A 22063-nucleotide genomic window follows, 5' to 3' on the forward strand; every position below is an offset into this window, starting at 1 on the left:
TCTTTCACTAAGGAACAGGAAGGAAGTTTAGTAATAATGTGCTTCACTTAAAAGTTAATGCTGGCTATTTTCAGGAGCTCTATCCCGTTATAGAATCACTGCCACAGGGCAAATATCTTGCATGGGTCATTGCAGTTTGGTTCCTAAATAAATCAGTGCTGTGCCCCAAACTCTCTCCACTTGCGTCTCCATCAACCTCATGTCCTGCTGTCCGAGTCCTTTTCCACAGTCTGATTATGTTAGGATCTTACTTAAAATTATTAAGACTCGTGTTACCCTTCCCCCATACACACACACACTTAACTGACTTTAAGTTTTCCATGAAGGAAATCAGACCTTTGTCTGTTTCTGTGTGGGCTTCCTCCTCCATCCTCTCATGATGTGTGCACGCCTTGCAAAGTTATGCGTACTTTTCACAATGAAATAATGAGTTTAACAAGCCTGTGTTGTGGTGATTCATTCTCCCCATCACAAGCAATGCAGCTCTGTTAGAGTGCTAGGTGATATTATTCTCTCCATGTGGGTTTATTCCTTGCTTTTGTTTCCAAAGTTTTCAACCTATCACTGGGTGCATGTGGCAGGGCCCTCACACTGTTGCAGAACAAATCCTACTGAGATTCACGCTTCATGGTTTATCTAACTGGGCAGTTAGTGCATTGCTGTGTTTCATGGTCTAGATGATTTGCACAGTTACAGCTTTCCCCTTCCTCTTCATGATCAGCAAATTATTTATAAGGAGAGAAGCATTAAAATGAAGAAGAGGGGCTAGAGCAGCGGTTCTCAACCTGTGGGTCGCGACCCCTTTGGGGGTCGAACGACCCTTTCACAGGGGTCGCCTAAGACCATCGGAAAACACATATACAAATACATATTGTTTTTGTGATTAATCACTATGCTTTAATTATGTTCAATTTGTAACAATGAAATTGGGCGTCACCACAACATGAGGAACTGTGTTAAAGGGTCGCGGCATTAGGAAGGTTGAGAACCACTGGGCTAGAGAGTTGGGAGTGGATACACACTAGGTAACCTGTCTGAAGGTGTGCAACTGCCAAGTTGTATCTTCTACACTAGATGGGGAGATAAACCTGAAGCATCCACATCCTCAGTGCTGAGGGCAGTGCCTGGCCCATATTACCAACCTAGCAAAGGTTTGTAAAAAGAATGCTGATTTTGCCTCGTAGTGTTGCATTTAAGTGGAAAGGCTCTGGCATGAGTCGATCTGGGCTGTGACACACTATTGTGTGACACCTGACAGGTCACGTATCCTATCCAGACCTCAGGCTTCTCCTCTGTGGATGAGGAGAGTGTAGAATGATGGACTACATTCACTGCAGGTTGACTTCAGGCCAGGGATCATCCTTGATATTTTACATGCATTAACTCATCTGATGTCTACATGAGTCCTAAGGTGGAAGTGTACTGTTTTAAGCTACATTCATTTATATCTGAGGAAACCGAAGCTCAGATAGGAGACTTGCCCAGACTCAATGGCTGAGGTGTACACTCAGGCAGTATGCCTTTAAAGACGGTACCCATGACCATAGGCTCTACTGCTATGTTGCAAGTTTTAAGGTCAACACACATGTAAATCATTTGATAACTAATGCGCTCAAACATATGTGGTGTTATTATTGTTAAATTCCATTATCTAACAAATACAGATGGGATACAAAATTCTTCCCTGGACCCTGACCAGTTCTTACATTTTCTTTACTATCTATGCATATAGGTAATTATGATGTTACTAGAGGCCCGGTGCATGAAATTTGTGCACAGGTAGGGTCCGTAGGCCTGGGTGGTGATCAGGGCCAATCAGGGCCTGCCGTCTGCCAGGGCCTCCCTTACCTGGCTGCTGGCTGCTGGCTGAGCCTTCCTTCATTCTGCACCACCCCCTGGTGGTCGGCGCACGTCATAGCAAGCAATCTAACGCCTGGTCTCCTGGTCGAACTCCCAAGGGGATAATTTGCATATTAGGCTTTTATATATATAGATAGTAGCAATGACACAGGAAATGAACTAATTGATGGAATTTATCACTGGTGCTATTTATCTTCTTCCTATTCACCTCCAAACCACTATTACAGATATATTTCATGGTTTTTTTTTAAAGATATTAGATGCTCATGATTCTATTTTATATCCATTGGTATAGGTATGTTTTCAACTAACTCATGTACTATTTTACCCATTTTGCAGAGGGCTCTCACAAGATGACAACAAACTGAAGTGCAAAAAAAAAAAAAAATTCTATATAATTGTGGCTTTAATCACACTGCAAAATCTTCAGTCTTCCTCTCTGGTTATATTTTAAATCTCATTTCCAGGTCCTATGAGATAGGAATTCTGGTGATTCTAGGACTGTCTGAAAATAAGAATACAATTTCCTATAGTAATGATGAAACTATATCTCATACACTTGTGCTAAGGAAGCTTTAATCATAGGTAATAACAGGTTCAGAAATGTCCAATTTTTATTGGGAAAATTATGACTATAATAATTATGACTATATTATTATAGTCATAATATACTGGTGACTTTCTTTTGGTAAATAATAGAAAAATTTAATCATTGTGGTAGTTCATCGCCTACGCACCTGTGCTCCCCCTACCCTGCCCCCCTCCACACAAACACACATATACTCCAGGATGTAAGCAATCATAGCATTGCATTGAATTGACCTACGTTCCAGAATGAAGTAAGTCTGAGAAAGAAGCACATCATTTTCGTGGTGGTGATGATTGGGGAGGGAGCGTAGGAATTCCCACAGCTTCCTTTGGTGGTCTTTTTTTAAAGGCTGACCAGACTCTAGGGGCACTGAGCATATGCTTATGATGCGGTATGCGTTTGTCTCATCTCTCAGCTCTCTGCCTCTCAACACCGCAGCGATTACAGTAATTGCTGAAACTGTACCGGGAAATGTGTTTCCTGGGATGTTCTTTTTGTTCTTTTTGTCCCTCTGGAAGAGAGAGCATTTAGGTATTTGTATAGGCCCTTCCTACACCTCTAAAACACTATTTGGGGGGATCGAATTTAAGTGGGAATATCGTTCCCTAGGAATGATTAGCTGGGAATGGGTCCCCACTGTGAGCATCTGCTCTGGGACTATTTGTTAACTTGTACATCTGGCTAAAATGCCCTTTTCTCATTTCCTTCTCTTCCACTCAAGTGATGCGCCCTGTTCAGTCTTCAAAATGTAACAGGGACCTCACAGTCACAGAGCTTGCTTTCCCCTTTGTGTCTGCAGAAACCAAAGCAAGTAGAAGGCCAGAGTGGCCCTGAACGTACAAAACACATTCCTTCTTCATCGGTAACTCGGTGTGACACAGACACTGATGAGAAAAAAACAACAGAGCAGCACGTTAAACAGGTTCTGTGAATGACCTCTTCAGGATGCCTTGCTAGAGATGCTCAAAATGTGAAACTTGTTAAATATGTTGGAGGGCAGGCCGCTGTGTTGTCATGTCACTTTCGCCAAGTCCTGACTGAAACAGCTTCTAGATCAGTGGCTCTCAACCTTCCTAATGCCTCGACCCTTTAATACAGTTCCTCATGTTGTGGTGACCCCCAACCATAACATTATTTTTGTTGCTACTTCATAACTATAATTTTGCTACCGTTATGAACCGTAATGTAAATATCTGATACGCAGGATGTATTTTCATTGTTACAAATTGAACATAATTAAAGCATAGTGATTAATCACAAAAACAATATGTATTTGTATATGTGTTTTCCGATGGTCTTAGGTGACCCCTGTGAAAGGGTCGTTCAACCCCCAAAGGGGTCGCGACCCACAGGTTGAGAACCGCTGGTCTAGATCCTGCTTGTTGTTAAATTTCACGTTTGAGGCTCAAAAAAAGAAAAGGTTCCATGAAGGAGTGTTATGGTCACATCTCCCACAGGTCCCTGAAGAAGTAAATATAAACTGTACTGCTTTCCTCCTAGGAGCCAAAGGGAGCCCCTTCCATTTGGAAAGACCCTTGTTAACACTCACGGCTCTTTCGGGATCGAACACTCACTTGAATGGTCAGAGTAGATACAAATTTCATTGCAGGAGGAATATGTCTCAAAGATATCCTGCATTGTGTCCTGTTACCCAACTCATGCTAAAATTATAAAGAGATCTGGCAGGGGGTGGAGGGAGCAAACACAAACACAAAAACACCACCCCAACCGCCTCTCCCTCCTCGGGACCCACTGCAGCCAAAACACGTCTGCAGCGAGGAGAATGCGGGCAGCCTCCAGGAGCCTCGATATAATCAAGGCCGGTGAGATGTGCCAGACCCTTTCCCTTCTCCCAGATGGTGGAGTTTGCTACTTTCACATTTGGCTTTTAATGGACAAGCGGGCGAGCCTGCCAGTAAAGCAGGGGAGCGAGCTAAGAAAACAAACAAACAAGGGCAATTGCGCCCTCGACATGCAGACCAGTGACAGGTATGATTGATCAGGTGTCCAGCTGGAAGCTGTCACCACCACATTGAGAGAAACAGGCAGAGCTCGGCGTGTTTCACGGGCCAGAGTTTATCACGGGGTATTGGGTAGGTAGCACGCTGCAGCAAACAAAGGAATGGAAAGGATGGAGTCTGCTCTGCCCGCGCCACACGCCTAACAGGATGCCTGCCATGTGACCCTCCGTGCACAAAGGGGTGCTTGCAGCTAAGCATATTCTGTTTCTTCTTGGAAACTCTCTCTAGGGAAAGCTATGCTGCACACCACTGTTCTTCTTGTGTCTTTGTGTTTGCATAGACTGAAGACTTTGACGTTGCCATGATCAGGGTAAATGTTGGCAAAGGATAACAATAGCAGCAGTAGGCACCATTGGGAGGTGCACTTTAACCAACTTAAACTGCAGGTCCTATGGGGGCATAGTCTCCTTGTTGCTTGAGTGTGGAAAACAGAAACCCCATCAATTCTATAGTATTGTCTTTAGAATCCACCGAAAAAAGCCCTAGGTCCTTGATTTTACTATGCCAGGCATTATAACAAGGCTCATAGAAAGCTTTTGAGTGTTCTTCAAGCTTGAAGGAAGTATATTGATTTTAAGACTGGTCCCATTACTTGAGAAATACTAAGAGGTGATTAAAAGTTGTACATTGTAATCAAGGAAATAAGATATGCATGAAAACATTTTGTAAACCACAAAATACTAGACACACGCAAGGCATTGCTGACAATGAGGTCAGAATATAAACATGTCAATAATATGAAATCATTAATATACTGCTTGTTTTAAAGCGTTGCTAACACAGTCTCCATGTACACAAATGGAACTTGAATTCACATACAGCCAAAATTGAAAAGAATGGAAAAGAAATTTCTGACAAATTTTATTTCATCTGAACATAAGATAAAAAACCACAGTTTAGTAAATATCCCCTGAAAACTTCAACCTGATTCCATTTTGCTCCAGTGCACATACATTTTGTAAATAAATTATGGAAACACATGCTATCATGTGTGTGCCATGTTTCTGGTAAGGACGCAATTATAGATATAAACACAGAATTTATTTTTAAATATTCAGTATCAAAAGCAATGGTCAGATGAGACTGTATGATTGACTGAGATGTTGATTTTTATCTTGATATAATTGTGTAGGTTTGTTTGTGGGTTTTTTTTGTTTGTTTTGTTTTTGCATTTTAATTCTAAATTAAAAAACTTGTTTCCAACATTTTTTATGAACCAAGACACAAGTGATGTAAATTCTTTAACAAACTTCCTAGAGAGTTATCAAACCGTTGTATTATTAGCCATTTTATCAGGAATCACAAAATGACATTTATACTGGACAACTGTTCATTTTAACTGCTACTTCACAGCTTTAAATATGAAATGGGCTTCTTATCAGCAGCTTGGGAATGAGCGCAAGCCTTCTGTAATATTTAACACACCCTCCCAAGGAGATACCGCATGGGTTTGGAGGAGGAAACGCTAGATAAATATTTCCTTCATTATCTCTGGAGGGCATGCAGTATGCTGAAAAATGCTTTAAAAAAAATCTTGACTTTTGCCTCTGTCCTTTTATGGTATACAAGGATATTACTGGCACTGAAAGATGAGGAAAAGTATTCAAGGTATTTTCTGTGTGGCCAACTCCTGGTCTCTTACCAAAATATCTTGGTAAATATCGTTAAACGGAAGGCCTTGGGTGTATAATAAAGCTATTTCCATATCTCAGCCATTTCCAAACTTGGCTTCTCCCTCGAATCACCTGAGACAGATGACAGACATCCAGGGGTTCTGGTCTACCCAGGGAGGCTCTGAAGCAGTCCGTCTGGGAGGGGGTCCCAGGAAAATGTGTTTGAAGTTTCTCAGGTGATTCTAATTAGAGCTGGAGACCGTGGCCCTGCAATTCAAATGGACCTTCTAGACTCATTAATAATGTAACAGTATGGAAAAATGTTATTTCCTTAGCAGGAGAATTTCTTTCCTCTTTTATGTTGTAGGAATAGTTGATAAACCACTTGGCAGGGGAGGGGAAAATGCTCAAGGGAAATGTTGGAGGAACAAAAGATGGCCCTTGGCTACATTCCAGGCCTTCTCTCCTCTTGGTGAATGGGGTAGGTAAAGGAAGGGTATGGGATGAATTACGTGGACCAAAGAGGAGAGTGTTTTCTAGGTTGTATATGGAAGAAAATAGGGATAAAGGCAAAGGTTCTTAGTTCAGCTAGTTCAGTGCCTGGCACCTCAATACTTACTAAAGTCAACAGTTATTGCTATTATTATGGCTCTTACTATCATTACCTCTAACATCGTAGACAGGTAACCAAAATCAGTTATGTAGCAGGGTCTAGAGATCTAGTTGGGAAGTCGTCATCAGTGTGTACATTCATGTCAGCTCTTCTCTCTAAACCATAGTCCACAGGGGATCAAATCTAATGACTAGCAAAAACCAATGGTCCTCACGCCCAGGGACTATTACCAAGCACGAGGGAGAATAAAACAGAAGCATTCTCTCTAGGTAATGTGTTGGCACAGTCAAATGTCCTTGTCCATTTAAAGTTGAATCACAACTATTCAGAGCACCCCAAAACAGAGAGACTGTGCCTTTGAAAATGCCAGGAGACAACCCACAAGGAACAATTTCATGCTTGGTTGTCTTCAGGAAGTTAATGGAAGTTTAATAATAATGATTGTTTAAATGTAAAAGCTGTAGCAACCAACCCCCTTCTTTTATTGCTAATTTATCCCCTCGCCCCCCACTCCAGTGACGAGTACTTCCTTTCTAACTGTTTAATTACATTGGGAAAATCAGTTCCATACATAATTTTTAAACTTTGAATTCATAAACTGCTAACTAGGTTTGAGGTTCTAGAAACTATAAACCAGTATATTGAAAAATATAATCCTTACAGAGTGAAGAATAATAAAGATTTTCACACTTTTACTGACCATTAACCAGAGCTAAGAGGTTCTTTTAGGGGGACGGGGTGTTCCTGGCCTTGATCCTGCCTGTGACTCTTTGTCATTCACACACTTTATATTACCGCGAATATGATGATGGCCTTATGCACTGCATGAGTGAACTAAGACAAGGCATGGAGCAAAATATTGTCAAAATAGTGTTTTCCAGGGTGTATTTATTTTTATTTTTAATGGAACAAAATTATTCCCAGCTGTGTCATGTTCTCACCATGCCCATTACTTTTTAATGAATCTTACAATAAGATGATTAATTCTACACGCCGGGAGACTTTGGCTGAATGTTGTTGATTAAGCAATTACCTTAACCCACTTCTGCTTGTTTTGTTGGTAGCCCAGTGATGAAGGTAATTTTCCCCCTCTTGGATTAATCTTTCTAGAATTATTAGGCACGTGTGAAAGGAGTTTTACACGCATTTCCAAGGACTGCACTTGCTCTTATTAACCAACTTTAAAGCTGCAGACCAGAACCAACCTGTTTTATTCTCTCTGATACCGTTCATGACATCACTGGGTGTCACTTCCCAGCGGGGACATTGGCTTCATGCATTGGCATGAAAATATTATCATAATATTTTGTTATGGAATAAATTAGATAAAAACATAATAGGAAATGATCAACTATTTGACTTAGATAGCAGAGCACATACAGTTTTGGTTTTCAAAAATAATGAAAAGTTTGTAAGAGATGATAGAAATAAAGGTTCTGGATTGTAGAGTTAAAAATGTTAGACGGAGTATGCTTTAAGGCAGGGAGGTCAGTTGGGGGCCTGTATTTACAGAATAGTCACGATGTTCTGATAAGATAGGCAACAAGGCAGGTCTGTGCCTTTAGGTGGAGAGTTACTGAATCACTTGGGAGAAAAGAAATAATTTAATAATAAAGATAAATAATCTCAACACATTTTAGAGGCAAGGCCCAGATGATGGCTCGTGCAAGGCATAGAATAATAGAGGTAAGGCAAGGAATTGGACTATGTGATGTTTATTTTACCCATTGTTTTCCTTACTCTAGAAGACCAAGTATGTAAACAGTTTTTGATTCCTTAATGTACCTTGTTGTATTAGGCTGAATCATAAGAAAGAGCCAATATTAAATAACTTTTATTAAACTAAAATGGTAATTTACATAGTTAAAAATAATAAGTATATGACTAGGCAGGCATGGCTCAGTGGTTGAGCATCAACCTATGAACCAGGAGGTCATGGTTAAAGTCCCAGTCAGGGCACATGCCCAGGTTGTTGGCTCGATCCCCAGTGTGGGGCATGCAGGAGGCAACCAATCAATGATTCTCTCTCATCATTGATGTTTCTCTCTCTCTCTTACTCTCCCTTCCTGTCTGAAATCAATAAAAATTATTTCTCATAATAATAATCATAAATATACAAAGTAAGCCTAGTACACAGACTTCTGCCTTCTTACTTGGCTCTTCTGCTGTTACTGCAGGATGGCATGTGTTCCCTTTGAGTTTTCCTAGGTTTTCCTTTCCCTCTTCTGACAACAGAGCAGTCCTCCTTTAGAGAGGCCTCCAGGTGTGGAGGCTAAAGGTTTGACACTGGTGGAGGGGAAAGCAGAGTGGGGTCACAGCCAATTCGTGGGAGGGACATGGATTACGGTAGCAGAAACGAATGCTAGGCCAGGTGGCTTTGCTGAGCATTATATACCCATTTCGTTACCTTAAAAAACTGAAGTGAAGGATTTGAATTGTACGAGCTTCAAAGAATGCAGTTATTCAATTTGAAAGGAATTAAATTATATGTATATATATATATATATATATATATACATGGCTTTATAATCTCTGTTATATAATTTAAAATAATGCAAAATTAAATTTTTCATTGTTTTGTTTGTGTTATATACATGTCACTATGAATTATATAGTCAAAAATACATATTACAACATAAGGCTTAAAACTCAAAATCATGTATGGTCCTAATTATGGGTGAATTAAGGAATTGTCATGTAAAGTTTATATATTTTGAGATTACTTTTGGTTGCTTGGACTGAGTTCTTTTAACTGTGACACTGCCATGGGACCAAGTTCGACGGGCCAAGCCTGGATAACAAACTTTGTACTATTTTCCTCACAGGAAAATATTGAACCTCGTTAGCCATTATGTTCCTTACATAATATTTGCTTAGTTGTTCTACAATTACAAGGGCTCTACATCGGCCTCATTTCATCCTGATCCTATCAGAGAATTTCTTGCCTAGCCATTGTGATTTCTTGAGATGAGATTCATGTCATTTCCTTACCCTTCAATGTGGTTTTTAAAATTGTATTTATTTGTTTACTTATTTATTTTTACTTATGCAACTACAGTGCCTGTTTGTAATCATAATGGCACGCTTGCATATGGAGAGCAAAAGGAAGCTAATTTTAACTGGAGTCTTTGTAGACTAAACAACGGCGATAAAACTGGGCTCAAGCCAGGAGCCTTCCATACCTTCTGACCATTGCATGAATAATAGACACCAAATATATTTGAAGGGCTTTTTTTAGCACATATTTATGTAAGTCAAACCCAAGGCAAAGCACCCAAAAATTCAACTCTGCACAACAGTGCCTCATTCTCTAGATTGTATTTGTGTGTGTGTGTGTGTGTGTGTGTGTGTGACATAAAGAACAATACAGGATGTGTTACACTTCCTAAAGGCTTTTATATCTTGCATCTAATACTCAGTTTTGTTTTGCACTTGCAATTTCAATGCTATCTTCTTGAAGTGAACATTGATGTTACCTAACTCTAGAACAATGCAGATATTCCTATGATAAACAAATGAGGCAGTCAGCTATGGAAATGTGTGGAAGTTAGTTGTCACTGAGGCTGCCTGACATCAACTTGCCATGTATTTGGCTGTTGAAGGCCCCTTGTATAGTGGATGTTCTCTTGTAGGCATTGACATGAAATACAAAATACGTAAACATTTGGATCTTTCCCATTGGCCTTTCCATGTGCCTCTTCAGATGTCCTTGGCACAATTGTGTTAGCGTCCTAGGGCTACTGTAACAAACTACCGTAAGCTCAACAGCCTAAAACAAGAGAAATGCGTGCTCTCTCAGTGCCAGGGGCCCGGAGTCTTGAATCCAGGTGTTGCGGAGTTGGCTTCTCAGGAAGGCTGCTCTGTGCCTCTCCCCTGGCTCTGATGGTTGCGGTCGTCCTCGGCATTCCTTGGCTTGTAGATCCATCACCCCAATCTCTGCTGCTGTGTCAGCTGGTGGCCTTGCTCTGAGCCTCTGTCATCATATGGGCTGATTCTCTCTGTGTATCGAAATGTGTCCTCTCCTCTTCTTAAAAGGACATTTAGACATTGGAGAAGGACCTCATTTTAGCTCATTACATCTGCAAAGACTTTATTTCCAGATGCATTCATATTCTGAGGGTCTGGATGGACATGAATTTTGAGGGGATTCAGTACGTTAATTATTGACTATTTCTCCTTCCAGACCAGTGATTAAGACTAAAGTAATGTCTCTTCCTCACAAAGAGACTGACCAGGTTCATTGTCTGAAGTTCTGTCATTAGATTTCCTCTCATCACCCTGCAGAGAGCTGTGGTGCCCAGCATCTATTTTTGTCTTGAGCCATCAGACTGAGCTGACATATTGGTGACCTAAGTGAAGTCTTTGTTCATCTGGTCCAGTGAACTTTCTGATTCTCGCACATCTGCTCCCATCAATATGATGTCATCGAGTGCATCAATATGATATTCTGTAGGGAGTCCAGAGAGTCCAGTTCTCTTCAAACTATGATATAAAACAGACAAGAGAGATAACATACCTGTGAAGCAAGACGGGAAATATTCGCTGTTACTCATCCCATGTGAATCTGAGCTGTTTCTGAGCCTTCTGCCTGATAGGCATGAAAGAGAGCACGTTTACCAGGTCAAAGGCTGCATACCTTATACCTGAGTCCATTGTCAGCTGCTTAAGCGCAGATACTGTAAATGAGACAGCAGTTAGAAGTGAAGTTATGTGGTTGAGTGATGGTATTTTACTGTCCTCCTGAAAAACCATGCTACTTCTTTAGAGCCATGCATTCTGTAACAGTATCTCTTCCTTACGGAGGACAGACACCACCAAATTTCTCAAATAATCTTGGTACTTGTCTGTCTGTGAAAAATTCAGTGTTTCCTTTACTCTTACACTAGCATTCATTTCTGAAACCAGATATATGGATTGTCCACACCTCAGGCAATTCTCCATCACCAGCCCGGTGCACTACAATTCCATTCAATTCTGACACTATCTACCTGGAGATAGTGTCAGATTCCACAAGCAACGGGCTCGGTCCTACAAGGCTGTCCCCCACTTCAGATTACTGCCGGAGTTGGAATCTTTTGTATCTGCTATTAATTTTTCATTTCTCCACATGTATGTGGTTACGCACCACAGACATGTTGGGCAGCGTTGAATCTCCGTAAATCAATATCGGTTGATGACTTGCTTGCCCGCTCTAGTTTTACTGTTACCAACCCAGACCTTGACGTGTAGCATTTACCTCCACAATGATGATTTTATTTCATTCGCTGGGAGTAATAGTTTGGCTTTTTGTCTGTGTTCTTAGGAAGGAAAGGTGAGGTCCTAGGAGGGTTAGGAAGAGAATCCTGTTCCCTTCCTGAACACAATTCAAAGAGCCTGCTAAATCATTGCAGTAACATTAGAACCTGTGAAAACCCCGCTGGACGTCAGAAGGTGTTGAAGGGATAGGAAAGGGGTAATAGACTTGAAAGGGTCCTTCCCATCTGGTGATTCCCCCAACGGCCAACCTGAACGAGGAACAAGAGGAGAGAAGGCTCAAGTAATATTATGAGAGTCGTACTTTCCACCCATGTTCAGGAAACCATTGAGACAAAAGGCCCAGTGCAGCAGCCACGGGGCCCGGCGGCTTTGAAAAACACGCTGCTTCCTCTGTTGTTTCCTCGCAGCATTAGTGCCCATCTCTCAACTTGTTTTCCTAAGGAAATAATTAAAGATACAGATTTTTTTTAAATAAAAGAAAGATTGACAGGTCACTTTCTAAACATATTTTAAAACTCTCTTCTGATGAAATGATTTCAATTTCCTGTGCCTTTCATCAGACAAAACATATCACTCTGGACAATAACGAGGAGTTTGGTTTGCATCCTCATCGAGGGAACTATTGCAGGAAGTGATGGCCAGGCCTCATGTATTATTAGATGTTTATATCATGTGCTTATGAGGTTCAAGGTCACTTTATTTTTTAAAATATATTTTTATTGATTTCAGAGAAGAAAGGAGAGGGAGAGAGAGAGAGAAACATCAGTGATGAGAGAGATTTATTGATCGGCTGCCTCCTGCATGCCCCACACTGAGGATCAAGCACACAATCCAGGCATGTGCCCTGACTAGGAATTAAACCGTGATCTCCTGGTTTATAGGGCAGTGCTCACCCACTGAGCCACACTGGCCAGGCTCAATGTGCCAGTGTGGAGCTATTTAAAAACAAACAAATATGAGTTCCATATTTGAAGTTCCTGATCGCTGTTCAGTTCTTTTTGTCTTCGTGTTAACTGTTATTTTTAACACAGTGCATGCTGAGAATATTGGGAAGGCATCTAATGGCATCACAAGTTTACTTATTAGGATGGCTCATTCTCTTGGTGATTCAGCAAATCTCTGCAAACATGTTTATTTCTTGATTAGAAACTGTTGTAGAATACAGATATATAGGAAAGTGTCCCTCTTCAATAAAGTCACCAGATTTAAGAGAAAACCCCATTAAAGGTTTGGTGGACATTGAGAATATCAGACTGTTATAGGTAATATCAATTCGTGCCATTTTAGACACGAAAAATGAAAGCCTGCGTTATAGCCTGAAACTCTTTGGCTAACACAGTATGGATGTGGTCCTCTCTCCTAACTTAGAACCCTGAAAGGCATCTTCATTTTTCTATTTTAGTGGTTCCATTTGTGGGTATTAGTAAGGGCAAGGGTAGGCTCTCTATTGAAACTGCTAGGCTACGGCTCATCTGGACAGTGGCACTGGGTACTCAAGACCTGCTTGCAAAATTCAAATGGGAAGAATCCAACATTCTTACTTAAAACTCACCCTGATCTTTTCGGTGGCACATACTTGCTGAAAGGTGTTATTGTTGGTTGTTGTGTGTGTGTGTTTTGGGGGCAGGGGGAGAAGAGTTTTTTTTATTATATTCTATGTCACTGTAAAAACATCCAAGTAATTCTTAAAACTAAATCTTCAACTATGAGTTCCTTTTGGAATAAACATCAGAAAGAATCAGAGTGGAAATGAAATCTGCCCTTCTACTTTTTAAAGATCTGTAGATTAAAAAAAGTAATGGATTAATTTGTTCAGATTTTAAGGGTGAACAATTGTGTGGGTGCATGTTTGGGGTGGGGGGGCAGGGTGGTGGTGAGATATGACTCCTACCAGCAAACAGGAGCTTGCTCCCCAGGGGTGCTTTTTCTTTCCCTTCTCCTGCTGCTCTGAAACATGGAACCAGTCAGTATCTGCATTGTTCACAAAGGATTTGTCAGTATGGTGGTTAAGGACAATAATATATATAGTCATGAAATGGTATATAGTATACTTTTTCATGCAATACATGTGTATGAATTAATATCATAATGCTTCTCTATGAATATGAACGCATAGTCTAGACTAAAGCATATGGACACACACACACATACACACACCTATTCTTACTAAGATCAAGTTAGTTCTTAGGTAAATGTACATTTAACTGTTCCAGCAGGCCTCCACTATAATAAAATTGTCAAGCCATTTTTCCTTAATAATTACTGACTCCAGCTATAAATCCCTAAACTGGTCAATAACCTATAACCCAGCACCTCTGGAAATGGAATGTGGGATATTTATGTCCCCCCTGGGAACAGCTTGTATATAAAGTCCCAAATAGCATGCACGCTGACCAGGACCTCCTTTCTCACGCAGCCAGCTAGCACAATGGGGTGGGCGTCTTCCCTCTTGTTTTGCCCTCCCCCTCGGCAGTGCCTGGGACAGCTCTCTCCTTGGAAGGCTTGAATCACGCCCAACTTAACATATTAGGTGCTAGCTTAGCACACAGGCACTAAACCACACCACAGCTCATTAACCTTTAGACTATAAAAAAGAAGAAAAAAAAACTTGCAAAAATGTCAGCCTAACTTTCCATTTCAATAACAGGGCCCAGGGTTAACAAAGAAGAAAAATACAAAACCTCAGATTGTGTGGTCGGTCGTTACGAAGCATCGTTCATTGCATAACTGCTGGTTTAAACTCATAAAGGAAAGCATACTAAGCAGAGGCGCTTCTCCTTGCGTATTTTAGTTCAGATTCATCGTTGTGTTTTTCAAAAGTCCAGTAGGCTGACATATAGAGTGTGGGAAGCTAAGTAATTTTTTTACTTCATACTGAATCATCTTCCCAAAGAAATGAAGTGCTCATACGACCTTTTTCCACGCGACTCTCATGGAATCCAACAAATGTTTATTAAGCACCTACTGTGTCGAGGCACAGCTCGAGATCGCTGGCGATAGGGCTGAGGCTGAAACAGGTCCCAGCTGCTGTGCGCAGGGAGCCGCGTGCCTTGAGTATTTTGCATCCTCCTCTGTCGCATGCTCTTCTGCACATGTGTCTTCTTCAGGATGAAAGCAGTTGCACAATGGCCCAAACCCTAGGATGCGTGACTCCCATTCTGGCTTATTTGACACACATCTCCTCTAAAATAAAATAAAATAAACATACAAGTTTACACATTAAAAATTAAAGTGTTTATGTTGTCCTAGCAGCACAAGGCTAAGCAGTTAAGATTTCAGTATCCAAATGTTTCTTGTACTCGTCCTCTCCCTAGGGCCATGCCAGCCAGTTGTGTAGGTCCCGGGGGGAGGACACACCTCCTCTAGGAGAATGAAGGAGTAGGACCAGCAGCCCCAGCCAGAAGTGTCTTCAAGGCCTTCACCTCCAGGACAGAAGGTTTCCTGCTCGTTCTAATTTGCCACACTTTGTGAGATGTCTGGAAATACACCCTTGTATTTCGAACTATGGCTTTTCACACTGAATTCAACTATGTGCATGTGTGTGCATATGGAATATATGTATAATATATGTAATATATATGTATTACTATATGGATACTATATAGTGCATATACATGGAGAGAAAGAGAGAGAGAGAGAGAGAGAGAGAGAGAGAGAGAGAGAGAGAGAGAGCGCACATGCTTTATTCCAGGCACTTTGTTCATTGTTAAGGCCACAAAGAAAAATACCTAGTAACTCTCAGTCTAGCTGGGGAAGTGGTCCTCAGAGGGGAAGGGCTCTGCCTGTATTGTTTGGATGGGCTTAGACTGGTCCTTAGGGAAGGGAAGTCCTTCAAGAAAACATGGCGCTCGGTTTGAATCTTTTCAATAGAATCAGTTCATCATTGTTTCCCCTTAGCACCTACCAGGTGCTGGACTCCAGGCTAAATGTTGGGCATTCAGGGATGAACAAGATAGACCTGGTCCCTGCCCCCAGGGTCCTAAAACCAAGTGAGGAATCCTGACACTGTCAGTTACAGAAGATTATGATCATAGTTATAGTTGCGCTGTCCTGAGGGCGGAGCTTCACCACAGTGAGTCTGGGGTAGGAGTCTTCCTGGCAGAGGGCGATTTGAGAAAGCATAGGGGTAGAAGTGGCAAGACTGGGCCAACTAAGTGTCGATCATTTGGGCTGATGTGTAAAAGCAAGACACGTGATGGGGAGATGGCCTGTGTTCTCCAGAATCATTCTGTCTTTTTAAAATGTCTGCAAAAGATATGACAAAAGGAGCTATGTTTGTTTTAAAAATAACTTAGAACACTGGTAAGAAAAATGTTAAAATCCTGAGGTGGGGGGGGGCAATTAAATAAGAGCGTAAGGGGAAAATAATATAACAGCAAATTCTGTCCCATTATTTTACTTTATTTTTTATTCATTTATTGATTGATATTAGAGAGAGAGGAGGAAGGAGACACTTACTTCTGCATTCATTGGGTGCTTCTTGTGTGTGCCCTGCCTGGGGCTGGAACCCAAGCCTTGGCAGATCAGTCTGTCCCATATTTTCAATCCAGGTAAATGGCACTGATAATGATGTGCCGTTTTGCCCTTGTTAATGTGGCAAATGAAAAGGTGAGTCCCAGCCAAGCAAGGCTCCCCTTCCCTGGTGTGTTCCTACATTATCTGAAGAGTGTAAATTGGCACGGCCTTCGGAAAGTAATTTGGCAGCAGGCAGTCAGGTTAACAATAATGATCATTGTGATTTGGTGAACATTCCAGGAATGTATCCTGATGAAATCATCTAAAAGAAAAAAAAAAAGTTACACGCATGCAGGCATTGATTAAAACATTACTTGGAAATAAGTGAGAATTAAGCTGGGGGATGTAAAGATAAGGTGATGTAATTAAGTTAGAGTACAATGCTTTTATTCAAAGAATTTTCACGCAAGCACTAACAGAATAATAATTAAAAGCTGCAGGAACATGGAAATGCAGCCATAGTTTAACTGGAAAAAGCAGAATAAAAATGACACATACGCTATTTGCTGTTCAGGAAGCGCTATTGTCCATGTGACTGTGGGGTCTGGGAGTGGGTGCCTATCTGATGTTCACACACACACACACACACACACACACACACACAAAACTACTGGGTTTTTGTAAAAAAGAAAAAGTCAGAAATCAAGTTGAAGAGGCCCCCAAACATAGGTGGGACACTCTGATCTTTAACAGCACCCTAAGTGTAATTTAATGGAAACGTTCTGATGCGTTTGTACCCATGGATTCTGGGTACCAACCAATATCACCTAAGTCACCTTTGAAGAGATTGAGGGAAAGAATGTATTATTTTGAAAACTGGTAAATAAGGAGAAAGTCTTAAGCATTTACCCTGGCATGCCTATATGCACAGGACTTGAAGGAAGTGTATAGTTGACAGATTTTTATACGGAAGTAATCCAGCTAATTAAAAAAAAAAAAAATGAAACCAGGAAACCAAGTCAGTCACTGGTGCTTTCTTCAAGAACTTTGAGATCTATATTAGTTAAAGCGATTTCATTTTCAAGCAATGGGACCAATGCTGGGTTCTGTAAGTAAAGAGGAATCGAGTCGCAGGTTAGAGGGGCGAAACAATTGATGGAGCCTTAGAGGAACAGGCTTGGAAACTAGAGCAGCTGGAGATGTCTGCAGGCAGCCAAGAAGCAGGGAGCCATCCTATTATCTTTTAGGAGAGACATTTTGGCCAGGATGCTGTGGCTGTCAGGACGCGGCCACTGCTATGTCTGCATATGAACTTTAACCTTTCTCATGCTCAAGATGCAAATCCTGGAGAAGAGCATCTCATTGCTTAAAGGCCCTGAGGTCGTGTGCCCATAGGTTGAAGCAGAGGGAGGCTCTGGTCCCTCCTGATGTTGTAGAAAAGAAAAGACGATGCCCTGTGCCAGTACCAAAAGTTTCACATGTGTTTACTATGTGATTCAGTAATAAAAGATCCTTGTATGTTTATCTTGATAATATATAATATTAATGTGTCATATATTTATAAATCAGAAAAGTAATACGTGATATAATAGAAGACAACAGGAGAAAGAGAAGGAATTGTACACATACTATGCTGAAAGGTGTATCTCCGCCTCATTATGGAACCCTAACACCTCTAAAGTCTGCATGGGAGGCACTCCCTATCTTTCAGGCAGCCTCATAATTCCTGGGAGTAAGTGAGGTCACTAACATGAAGTTAGAAGGGCCAGTGTTCGAGACTAGCTTTTTATGATCACTAAATTCAGCTCCTATGAGAATCCAGGAAGAAGAAATGGTGGGCAATCAATGGATTGGCTCAACAGATAGCACTGGCTGTAGACCTTGAGAGTTGGGTAAGTTTCAATGTCCGTTAAGGAAAGAGAATCCCAGAGAGAGGGGACAGGATGGGAAGGGAATGCAGTTTGGCAGTAATGGGAACAGGTATTGGGATGGCAAGTGGAGGTTAAGTTTCCAAGCATCTTAGAATGCTTTGAAGGCCAGGCTAGGAAGGGAATTTAGTCTTGACTCTACATGTACTTGAGAGCTGTTAGCAATGTTTGACCAGGGTGAGTAATATTGTCTGAACTGTGCCTCAGGAACATTAATGTGACAACATTTTTATTAAATTATGAGTTGCTACATGCTATTATTATTAAAAGAATATGGCCATGTTTTCATTCTTTATACAAGGACACAATGAACAGTGTTCTTCATTATTTTTTGTATTAAAATACCCCTTGGGTAAAACTATTCCCTGTGGATAATTTTAACCCAGATAGCCATTTTTAAACTTGTGTTAAGGTAAAAAATATCACACATATAGCAATATTTGCTTTTTTTCAACAGCTAATAATTTATTTAAATTAAAATTTGTACTTGAGCCCATGAAAATCTCAAAAGGTGCTTTGCATTTATTAGGCATCCCAGTATTTCATTTAGAGAATAAGAAATGAAACCAAGGCAAAGCAAATGACTTTGAGAATATCAAATTATGAATTTGTGTCAAAGCCAATAAAAGTCAAATTTAGCTTTTGTGGCTCCTAACATCACTCCACCTTCCACATTCCACCATACATTTGCTGTCCTCTCTCTAGGCTGCTGGGGAGCAAAAATCATCTCATGGAAACTTCTGCAGGTAGCTGAGCATCCTGTGTGTAGGAAGAGTTGGTAATTTAAGGAGGGTCCTTCAGATTTATCTGGCAGTTTATTTGTCTAACTTTTGTGAGAGTTGACAAGGTCACCATCTTGAAAACATCCAAGTCGGTCTGTCTCCAAAAGCCGTATCTTGAGACCTGACTTGAAGGATGTAAAATTATCAACAGATCAGCAGCTTAGCACTTAGATATCTAATTCCAATGAGCAATGGAAAATTGTATAAATAAGTTATATGATTTGTATCTTCCTATATAGAAAGAGTAAAGGAAAATTTTTTTTGAGTCCTTTAGTTTCTTAAAACAACAACTCAAAATAACTGCCAAGAGAACATTTTAGGTCTTTTAATATAAATTATCAGTAAGATTGGTGATCATTTTATTTCTTGCACACAGTCCACGTTTATTTTCCTTTAAAAACAAAAGGAGACATCTAATCTTGCTTATTTTTCTTTACTTGGCCAAATGCATCGCATAGCTTCTTGAAAGGGTTAAATAATTTCCTCCTCTTCTGCACATTTTTTTTTCTTTTTTTGTGTGTGTTTGAGGTTCCCCACTAACTATAGCTCTGTCCAAAAGGAAATTAAAATGAAATACATCAGGCATGCTGGGACTTCACACTTCAGAGACTTACAAAGCAATATGGCCTGGTTAAATTGATTGTCACTTTAACTGCCCACAGCTACTCTTCAGGGAGGGGGCTTACGGTTTTACTGTGCTTAACGGGACCATATCCCTTTTCCAATGGCTTAATTTAGGTTGTGCTGAAATTCCTATTAAAATCAGAGTCATTAATATTTCATTAAAAAGACCCATGATGTCAGAAGCAGCCATTCCAGGCCTGCCAAGTTACAAAGAAAACGACCCTTTCCTCCTCGGGTTGTGCTAACATCCTGATATCCAAGCCCACATTTACATTTTTCCATCAACCTGAACAAAAAGCAAAAAACGAGAGAGGAAATATATCAAGTGGCTGCCGTCGTCTGGTGCCTTCTCGGTTTTGATGTTCAGATTGTGCCCTTAACTCTTGAGTGAGATCAGAAAGTCTGACTTCAAGGATGTGAAATTATCAACAGATCAGCAGGCTGACCGATTCGATATCTCAGGTTTTTGCACCCAACATTAGAGCGTTTGACAGATGGGTCTGGGGACTCCCTGGGTCAAGTGTACTGAAAAGATTTAAACAAAAGCCCTACAGACAGAGCCCCTTCCAATCCTGGAGCTGCCCCGCGCACACGAATAGAACATTTCAATCATGGCGAAAACTCACTGTCCTACACTCAGCCAATTTCTTGTAGATCTTTATTCTTCTTCACTGTTTGATTCAGAGAAAACTTCTTGTTACAGAGTCCTGTTTGGAGCTCTGATTTTTTAGTGTTTGCTTGGGGAGAGAAAAAGCCACTCGAAGTAGTCAGATGAAACGAGGACTCTCACTGACTGACTTCACATTCATGGAGCATTTTCTGTGCATGACACATTCTTTGAGCCCTCCAGTCTAGCTTTTCCTCCCTCTTTTTGCTCTAGAATATGGTACATCTATCCCTAGAGGACTCATGCATGCTTTCCCCCTTGTTTCTAAACTTCACACAACTCTCAGAAATTGGAGAGAAAAAGTTACTTGTCGCCTGGCCTGCTTGTGGTATTTCTTACTAAGTGAAATAGCACACACTGGCTACCGTGTCCTACATGTATCCCTGGTAAAAGGGAGGCTCCTTTTCAGGATGCACATGTTTAGAGAGAGAAAGTATTCTGGTTCAGCCTCATTTAAAGAAAATGGAAGAAAGAATCCTATATAATAAAAGCATAGTATGCACATTGTCCCTCCCCCAGGAGTTGTCTGGGAGTTCAACCAGGGGGTGGGGCCAGCCAGGGGAAGGGAGGGAGGCCCCGGCCAGCAGCCAGCAGCTGCTAGTGACCTTACCAGTGCACAATTTTGTGCACTGGGCCTCTAGTGTATTTATAAAAACGAAGTGATACTATTGGCCAATTGAATTCTGAAGGCAAAAGAAAAACCAACCAAAAAAAATCCCACACAATAAAAACAAAAACACAAAAAGAATTTAACCCACACACTTTTCTCATCCAAGCAATGACTCATGAATAGCCATGATGACTGTCTGTTTGAATTACACAAACACTACAGAGGAATATTGGGGGGAAATAGCTAAAGTAGAGGACATTAATGTGATAAAAGAATAAAATAAGACATGTGGTCTGAATAGAAGGAGAGAAACATCCTGATGATATGATTTCCTGGCTTCTCTGTTTTGTAAATAAAAACTAGATAAAACCACAGTTTCATAATTTGTAGGCTTATTTGAACAAGTAGATACAGGGGTTTATCTAAACCTGACAAACTGGTGCCCCAGCCAACCATCTCTTCACTTCGAAAATGGCAAGGCAATCATCCATGCAGACAGCCTAATCTTGGGTTATTTTTAACTTGAATGAAAAGAGGAAATGCTCATGAGTGCACAAGAGACATTATACCAACAAACTCTCCATTTCATCTCCAGGCCAAAGACATGCAGATAAATTCGGATTTAACTAGAGCCGGGTTAACACCAAACATGCTTGAATGGGAGGAAAGACACCCTGTTCTGACCTCTCTGCCTGATTTCTGAATATCAGTCCTTTTTTTTTCTTCTTCAATTTGGGGAATTTTTCATTCAGTAGGACCATGATTATCTGATTATCTTCTCCAGTCTTTTTTTACATTGTATTTATTGGGATGATATTGGTTAATAAGATTATATAGGTTTCAAGTGTACAATTCTATGATACATCCTCTGTATGTTATATTGTGTTCCCACCAAAGTCAAACCACCTTCCATCACCATGTATTTGACCCCCTTCACCTGTTATTACCCTCCCCACCCCCTTTCCTCTGGGAACCACCATATTGTTGTCCGTGTCTGTGTGTTTTTGTTTCTTTTTCCTTTGCTTATTTGTTGCCTTCCATTTTT

This window comes from Myotis myotis, unplaced genomic scaffold (assembly GCF_014108235.1).
Source record: "Myotis myotis isolate mMyoMyo1 unplaced genomic scaffold, mMyoMyo1.p scaffold_m19_p_17, whole genome shotgun sequence".
Classification (NCBI taxonomy): Eukaryota; Metazoa; Chordata; class Mammalia; order Chiroptera; family Vespertilionidae; genus Myotis; species Myotis myotis.